Source organism: Thermobia domestica, chromosome 4, assembly GCF_964235325.1.
Source record: "Thermobia domestica chromosome 4, izTheDome1.hap1.1, whole genome shotgun sequence".
Classification (NCBI taxonomy): Eukaryota; Metazoa; Arthropoda; class Insecta; order Zygentoma; family Lepismatidae; genus Thermobia; species Thermobia domestica.
Window position 1 is genome coordinate 130303324 of NC_137457.1, and position 7767 is coordinate 130311090.

The 7767-nt window shown below is 36.5% G+C and overlaps 1 long non-coding RNA gene across 1 annotated transcript; it reads right to left on the reverse strand.

The window, feature by feature from the left end:
• Positions 1-316: 316 nt before the first annotated feature.
• Positions 317-4140, reverse strand: LOC145683355 (uncharacterized). Its single transcript, XR_014131060.1, has 2 exons — positions 3923-4140; positions 317-678 (listed from the first exon to the last, which is right to left on the reverse strand). It is a non-coding gene; the product is annotated as an uncharacterized LOC145683355 (long non-coding RNA).
• Positions 4141-7767: the final 3627 nt, after the last annotated feature.

The following is a 7767-nucleotide window of genomic DNA, read 5'->3' on the forward strand; positions in this document are numbered from 1 at the left end:
GCCGCCTGTTATATGTATAATATGAGCACAGATTATTAAAAGTATTACAATAGTATTACACATAATGTTCATGCATAGCCTTACGTCTACAGTGCACGACTTCGGCATTCGTAATGTAACTAAATCCTGTTTTAAATCAAAGTAGACTATTCGGATAACTCCAAAGAGGTTCAGAGATCCCATAATAATAGTTCCCGTTCCAAGGCTGGTTGTTGAAAATGTACGATCAACTGCAATTGATTTACGTACGTACCTCGAAGTATATCTGAAGTTCCTGTCGAATTCTCAGAGGAAAATCTAATAGGTAATCCGCTACTTGGAGCCTGCTTCGATGTTGTCGTCGATGTTTCACTATTTCCTGACAAGAGCCGGTTAGGTAAGTGCGCTGACACAGTTCCAGTTTTCTGACCTCAGTGTAAGGTTGTGTTGCATCTATAGGCATGTTTGACTCGAAAGACTCTAAAGAAGGATAGGGGTGTCTCACATAATAAGATTTCTTAATAGTTTCTTGTATTCCATCTTCACTTAAACTTACTAAATTTAGCGAATCATATTCTTCGTCAGGAAGAATACATTTCTTTACTTTTCTCTTACTTGTTCTCGGCCCCTCTTCGTCACTTTCAAAATTTGAAGTATCTTCTGCTTTCCTTAAATGCAACCTGGTTTCCGAATATGTTGCTGGAACAGAAAAATTAAAGATCAAAATCCTACGTCTCCTTATTTGTTCTGAACTTGAACTAGTACGTTACTTTCTCCGCTAAAACAGCGAACATAGTAACCACTCATTTAGGCTTGTTGTTGAAACGAACCAGTATTAGATTTGTCTGTGTGTGTCTCTTCATACATATAAAGGAAAAAAAAAGATAATAAAAGTGATGACTAAATTTATATTAAAATACGAACCTTAAGAGTTTGTTTCTTTAATTTCTTTAGGGGCTATAATTTCTTTAACACTACAGTACTCGCATGAAATTGTTGAAACATGAGTGCTCGCGCGGATTACTATTGTAGTCCATTTTATAAATATATATATATTAGTGGTTATTCAATTGATAATTTTTACATTATTTCTGTGGGATTTCACAAGCAATAAAGAACATATTTCAGTGCAAACATTTTGTTTTTTAATACATAAAAAGAATTAAAATTCAAACATTTAGAATGCGTATGCAATTTGCTATATTTTTGTAAATGTTCGTTTATTTTCTTGCTACTTGATTAAAAATTGAAATAAACCGGGAAATTTGCACTTAAAGTGTTAAAAACTGTTATAAAAAATAAAAAGAAGTTGTTAAATTGTTTGCAAGTTTAACTTTTACACTCGAAAACAAGGTCAAAAATAGGCAAAACTTTGGATGTTTCAGTCACAAGAGTCAGTGCAAAGAATGTGATTGTGGTCAGAGCAGATCCACTTACTGCATCCGAAACATCTTTTTCGGGTAAACTTGTTTCTTTATCTTCCACAAAGAGGTACGGTTGATCATAGCATCATTGTTATTTGCTTAGAAAACAATAACAGAGTTTACTTCAGCAACATTTAACACGTGGAAGAAGAGAGTGAGTGGCATCTTTGCGAATTCCTGGCTGTATCACACTGGTGACACAATTTGTCCAATATGTCAACTCCAAATTTTGTATTGTTCTATGAAGTAATAACTATGTAGTGTAGGTATGATGTTATGACGCTGTGTTCGCGTATTTCTTGGGTGCACTGGATGAATATACCATTTGGTGATTTTGCCCTTTCCAATGTAATATTCTCCGTGAAACCTGCCTTTCTGGATAACACCGTTCCTTTCTTCATCTTCTATTTCTTCCAAATCGTCACTACCGCTTTCTTTAGAGGTACTACTCTATAACATCGTCCTCTATTTCATCTTAGTGTTCTATACTCAAAACCATTTTGTCGTCACTTTCAGGTTTCTGTTAGCCAAAGTCGTATCTGTTCTTGCTCTGACATTTTAAACTAACATATATATCACGTATATTTGAGCGAATAATGTGAAATAATACATTCAAAACGAGAAGAGTTAAAACGTTAGCCAGAAAATAAACTATCGCGTCAGTACTCGCACGGATTACTATAGTAGTCCATGAGAAAATAACAAAGCGTATAACATCAGTGTGTTGACTTTGGGTGCTATCATTCGACTAATGGCGTTCTAGAAAAGGGGAAGGAAGGTAGACGACCGCTCAAGGTCACAAGTGTTGCCAACCCTCAGATACCAGAAAACTGAAAGTCACTGGACTACAAAGTAATCTGCGCGAGCAGTGTAGTGTTAAATAATCATTAACATTTCGAGCATATTAATCGAGTTACCATAAGGGATTTGTTTGAAGACCATAATTTCTTTACATAATTATCAATATTTCGAGCATATTAATCGAGTTACCATCTTCTAAGATGGTTACTAGATGAATGTGTTTGGAATACTGATGATCATTTAAGAAATTTTGATCGCCAAAGGAATATTTTAAATCAAGATTAGAAATGCGTTCCATGAGTTCCATTAGTAATAAAGACCAGTAAAGAGTAGATTGTATGAATGTGTGTATGTCTATTATAGCAAGTGATCGAAGCTTATCGAAAGCAATACATAATACATCCATGTTTTAAAATACCAATGTTATTTTCAAATTAATATATACCAATGGGGCAGAGAAGGATAATTACTAACCATACATCTGAGTAAGGAACATAGATGGCCATTTTGCACTGGACTCGCTCGGGTTCGCACTCACTTCTATCAACTGGGCTCACGCTCAATTATTGAGCCCGAGTACCGAGCTCACGAGTGTCGAACTCTCAAGTTTGGACACCTTCCCAACCTTTCGGATGTGACCAACCGCCCTTCTCACTCAGAGAAAAGTAAACTGAAGATACTTGTCACTCTTGTGAAGAGTACTCCTTCAGCAAATACCGTCACAGTTCAACTCTTAACATTTTAATTTTGTCCCTCTGGACAAAATTTCTGAGACAGCCTTGTTACTAATGTCTTTTTTATACTGAAATGTGTTTCACATTGCAAGAACGTGTTTGTCATCCCATGCCATCAATACCTTCTTCAGGATGAGTAGTTTTGAAGAAACCCAGGAACAATTTGTGTTAAGGTTTCCTAAAAGGCTTGTGTCCCTGCATATACATGGCAATTTTGTACTGCACTCCCGTTCACTCGGGCTCGCAATCACTTCTTTCAACTGGGCTCGCGCTCACTTCTCCCAACTGCGCTCGCACTCAATTATTGAGCCAGAGCCCAGATGAGAGCGAGTGCCGAGTTCATGAGCGTCGGCCTCGCGAGTTTGGACACCTATGGTAAGGAAAACTATGTGAATATATTTGTTAGATTTTCAAACATTTAAGTGAGATAAAATGAAATACATAGTATAACGTCCCACAATTATGCACAGAGGCTAAGGGAGTCGCTAATGATGAGAAATTAACGAAATGGGGGAATGCACACAGTGGGAGGAAGCGGGAGAACTCCGAGAAAATCCACGCATACAGTGTTTGTTCCCGAGAAAATGCATGCACACAGGGTTTGTTCACAACAAATCCCACTTGGCGCGAGCTAGGATCAAACCAGGGACCCCACGCACCAGAGGTGAACGCTCTACCACTGAGCCATCGCGGTCCTTCAAATATTTAAATGAAATTTGCGGATGATGAGTACGGCTGGATGTATGATGACGTCTTATAGCGTACAAGGACGTCACTTTCGGTTGCTGAAGGAACAAATAACAACGCGTTCAGTTCAAGACAGCACGATATCCTCAATACTAAAAATGGATGCTACACTTAGTAAACAAACAAAATATTATGATATGGAACTATCCTTACACAAGAATTAATTGGTTATACACTCTACCAGAATTCAGTAAAAATAATGGAATTTAATATATATATAAATATTTTCATACTTACTGTACTTGCGCATACTTTGATTGGATGCAACTGCCACTCTCTGCTCGGTTCCGATTCTGTTCGTAACAATCTTACTTTCTTTTCATCTGTAGTGACATTAGGAAAAAAACAATGACCTTCGTCTTCTGTCAACCACTTCATTGCTACCACTCCAGGAGCATCATCTTCTTCAACAAATTTTACTATGGCAAATTTTTGGAAAGACATAATGCCACTGGAAAACTGCAGATATCAAATTGTAATGGACTTACATAAATAGTTATTTAGTACAATTGAGAAGAAAAAACACTACGAAAATGAAACACGAACCAAATGATACTGAAATGCACTAATTTAAATGTAATAGTGGCAACACAACTGACTTTCCTTTTAGGGTTAAGAAGACAAGCTTTTGATCTATTTCTGACACTGGTCTGCTTTGAATATCTGATAATTGATCGACCTTATATATACCCAGCGAAGAACTACTGTAGAAAGGGTGTCCATAAAAGGACTTTTTGCTCATAAACTTTTTGTACAGTACGACCTTGGTCTCGTAAGAAACAGAATAAACAAAATTAGAAACCAGCACAACACTTCCGTCATTCAACCGACAACAAGAATTCGGAGCAGTAGTAGTTAACTTGAACAGATTGAACTGTACAGTTTTAAATGTCTTGATGCATCGCATCCCTCTGTTAGAGGTCCTGAAGTATGCGGAAACAGATAGCGTATTGGTTCATGTCACTGTGGTTTAAAATCAGTTGTTTTTTTTTATTTTGGAACCAAATTCCTGAATTTGACATTTCAATTTAACGTTTAAAAACCTGTTGCAAAGGATTATCACCTTTACGGACAAGCTTCTTTAATGAATGAAGAAAATCTTCAAACTGAAAGGCACTGCAAAGATCACGTGGTCCAAACGTCGAAACATCATCGGCTAAATGTACGAGGCCATGAAAATTATGGGTAATAAACTGCTGTCCATATATATCTTTGAAAGAATTTACAAAATGTATAAGAAAATTCTTTGCGTAAGTTTGATGTTGATAACAATGAGTAAGACTTAAGAGAATTCTTAAGGAAATATGCAAACTCAAGAAAATATTATAAATATGCTCTGAATCTGGAAGAAGGGCATCATGCAAAGCTATCAGTCCTGTACAACAGAAACTGCCGATACTCTGTTGCTTTCCACCTTTTCATCTCCTCAAGACAGCGAGGTTTACGAGAGAATTCAAAAGGAACGAAACATTGGAGAGAAATCAAATTAGAAGAAATGGAGTTAATTACACACTGGGGAACGGAACGGAACGGAACCGAACATCCATACATACAGCATTGTCCTCATAACTCCGAGACATACCAAATGCATATAATCAAGAGGAAATGAATGAACGAAATCCAATCCGGGAAATGCCATTCGACCATTGATAAATTCTCCTTCCTGTTTACATCTTGTACAAGAGCTGTATCCAGTATGACTTTTAACACCCAATATATACGCTTTGGTTGGTGCATCACAACAAATGCCCTTTACCTTGACAGACCGTTGTTCACCATTTAACTCAATGCCATTGTTAATCAACAATGAGACTTCAGTAATAAATTCTGCAAGGAAGTCCTTGCATTCAGTAGCTTTTTTCTTCCCGTAATAAATGCAAATCGGAAAGACTTTCGAATCTAAAGAAGGAACATTAAAAACAGAACCTAAAATTGGCCAAAATTCACCGGTATTACATTTGAAGAGAGGCAGTCCATCTATACCTATCATCAATTCTACTGAAGAAACTGACTCCACTACATGAGGCCACAATTTTTCGAGATTGTCTTTGATGCCTATATGACAATAATAGCCAGGGGTCACTGTTTTTACTGGTACAGAAGTATGTGTGTTTAGCAGAGTCCGAGCGTTAATAGGTAAGTCTTGGAATCATCTGTGTCTCTTCAAAATGCATAGTAGAGCCGAAAACGCAACATTCGTAATGCCGAAGGAGGTAGACCACTTCCTTAAGTCTTCGAGCAGTTGTTCTTTACAATTCTCGTAATTTAGGTTGCTATTGGAACTGTCACTATCCGACGTTATTCCCTCTAGTTTTTCTTGTTTAGAATGCTTCTCTCTCACTAGACATTCTTCCCCAAATGCTTTCAATAAATTTTTATCAAGAAGCTTAGTTTTATTCTCCCCGAAAGTCTTTTGCGCGGTGGTTGTACTGGCGCTTGTAAAACATCCTATATCATCAGCACTGTCTTCAGTTAGTGCATTATTTTCTTCAACTACACTATTTCCATGAGACGTAGTACAAGCTTCATTACGAAAAAGTTTCCCCAAACGTTTTCTTTTACCTTCACGTGAAAGCTCTAAGAAGCCTTTGCGTTGTGACACTTTCTTCCTCTGGAGAACTATAAAGAAAAGTTAATTATAAGTTTAGGTTCAGAATCATGCTCAGTGACAACTGATAGTGTAGAATTAGCAGGTTTGTTGTGTCTGATGAAGCCAAAATGATAGTTGGAGAATCTGTAACACATATGTAGTTTTTTATGTGAATATATTGTTTTGGTCAGCAAATAGTTTGTTTTTGTTTGAGATTTTAGATCCAGATTTCATTCAGGTGGTAGAAAAAAAAGTAAACAAAGGCACTAAAATCAATTAAGAGATTAAAATTAAAAGATTAAAATTTAAGCAAAGAAAAACCTAGTTTTCTTCAAACACACCCTCGACTTCCTACCTTAAAAACTTCAAACTAATATGCCAACTTATTTTCGCGTAATAATCCATTTTGAGTTATCGTTAATATCTAATAAGTAATTTTTCGAAATTCATCGTTCTTTTACCTGAAACCCAAAAGTCCATACCCGATCGAACCTTTCCTTGCACTTATTGTAAAGCGATGAAATGAGTGATATCATTTAATCTAAGATAGATGAAGTATAGCTTAGAATAAGTAATTGTTACTAAATAAAGTCGGACACAGGAATTTATATTCTTCTTTGAACTATTTCAATTTTGCCCCCATCCTCCGAATAAATATGGAAGAACATAAGGAACGAAAGATAGGCATGATGCATTCTAAAATGAGCGAAAGGTCCAGGCTTAATGTATTTAAACATAATACGTACCGATTCTTGGGAAAGGCACATCAGTTAAAATTTGTAGTGTATCGGTGAAAGCTAAAACGAGTAACCTTAGGCAATGTATTAATTCAAAGCAGTTTTCTCCTAGCTTGTTGAGATAAAACGTAATTTTCATTACTTTAGTAGACGTCTCTCCAAATTTATATCGATTTTGTTGATTTTTTCACTAGATTTGAAGCACTACTTTAGAAACCCCGTAGGACTCGTTTTTTCCCCTATCTTTTAAGTTACACACGATTGGCATTGCAGCCATTGTAGACGGCCATTTTCCAAAACTTAACATACAATTACCGCCATTTCGTTCCTTGCTTGTATTCAACCGCCTTCCGCCCTGGCAAATAGCTCCACCATAACATACATACTTTCCCATGTATACTCATTTCCACATACAATTTATTGAGTTTAAAACACTTACATCATCATTTAACTACCTTCACTATTAGTATGGGTTAACTTTAGCAGATGGCTCTTCATAATTAAAGAATTTATTTTAATGTGTTTAGACTTAATAAATCGTATGTGTTATATAGAATCCCACGAAATGGGAAATTAAGTATGTTTTGGTTGATCTAATTGACAAGGCGGTAGGCAGATGAATACAAGCAAGGAATGAGATGGCAGTAAGTACATATGAAGCTTTGGAAAATGACCATCTGCAATGGTTGCAAAGCCAATCGTGTGTAACTTAAAAGGTAGGAAAAAAACGAGCCCTGCGGGGCTTCTATTCCCCT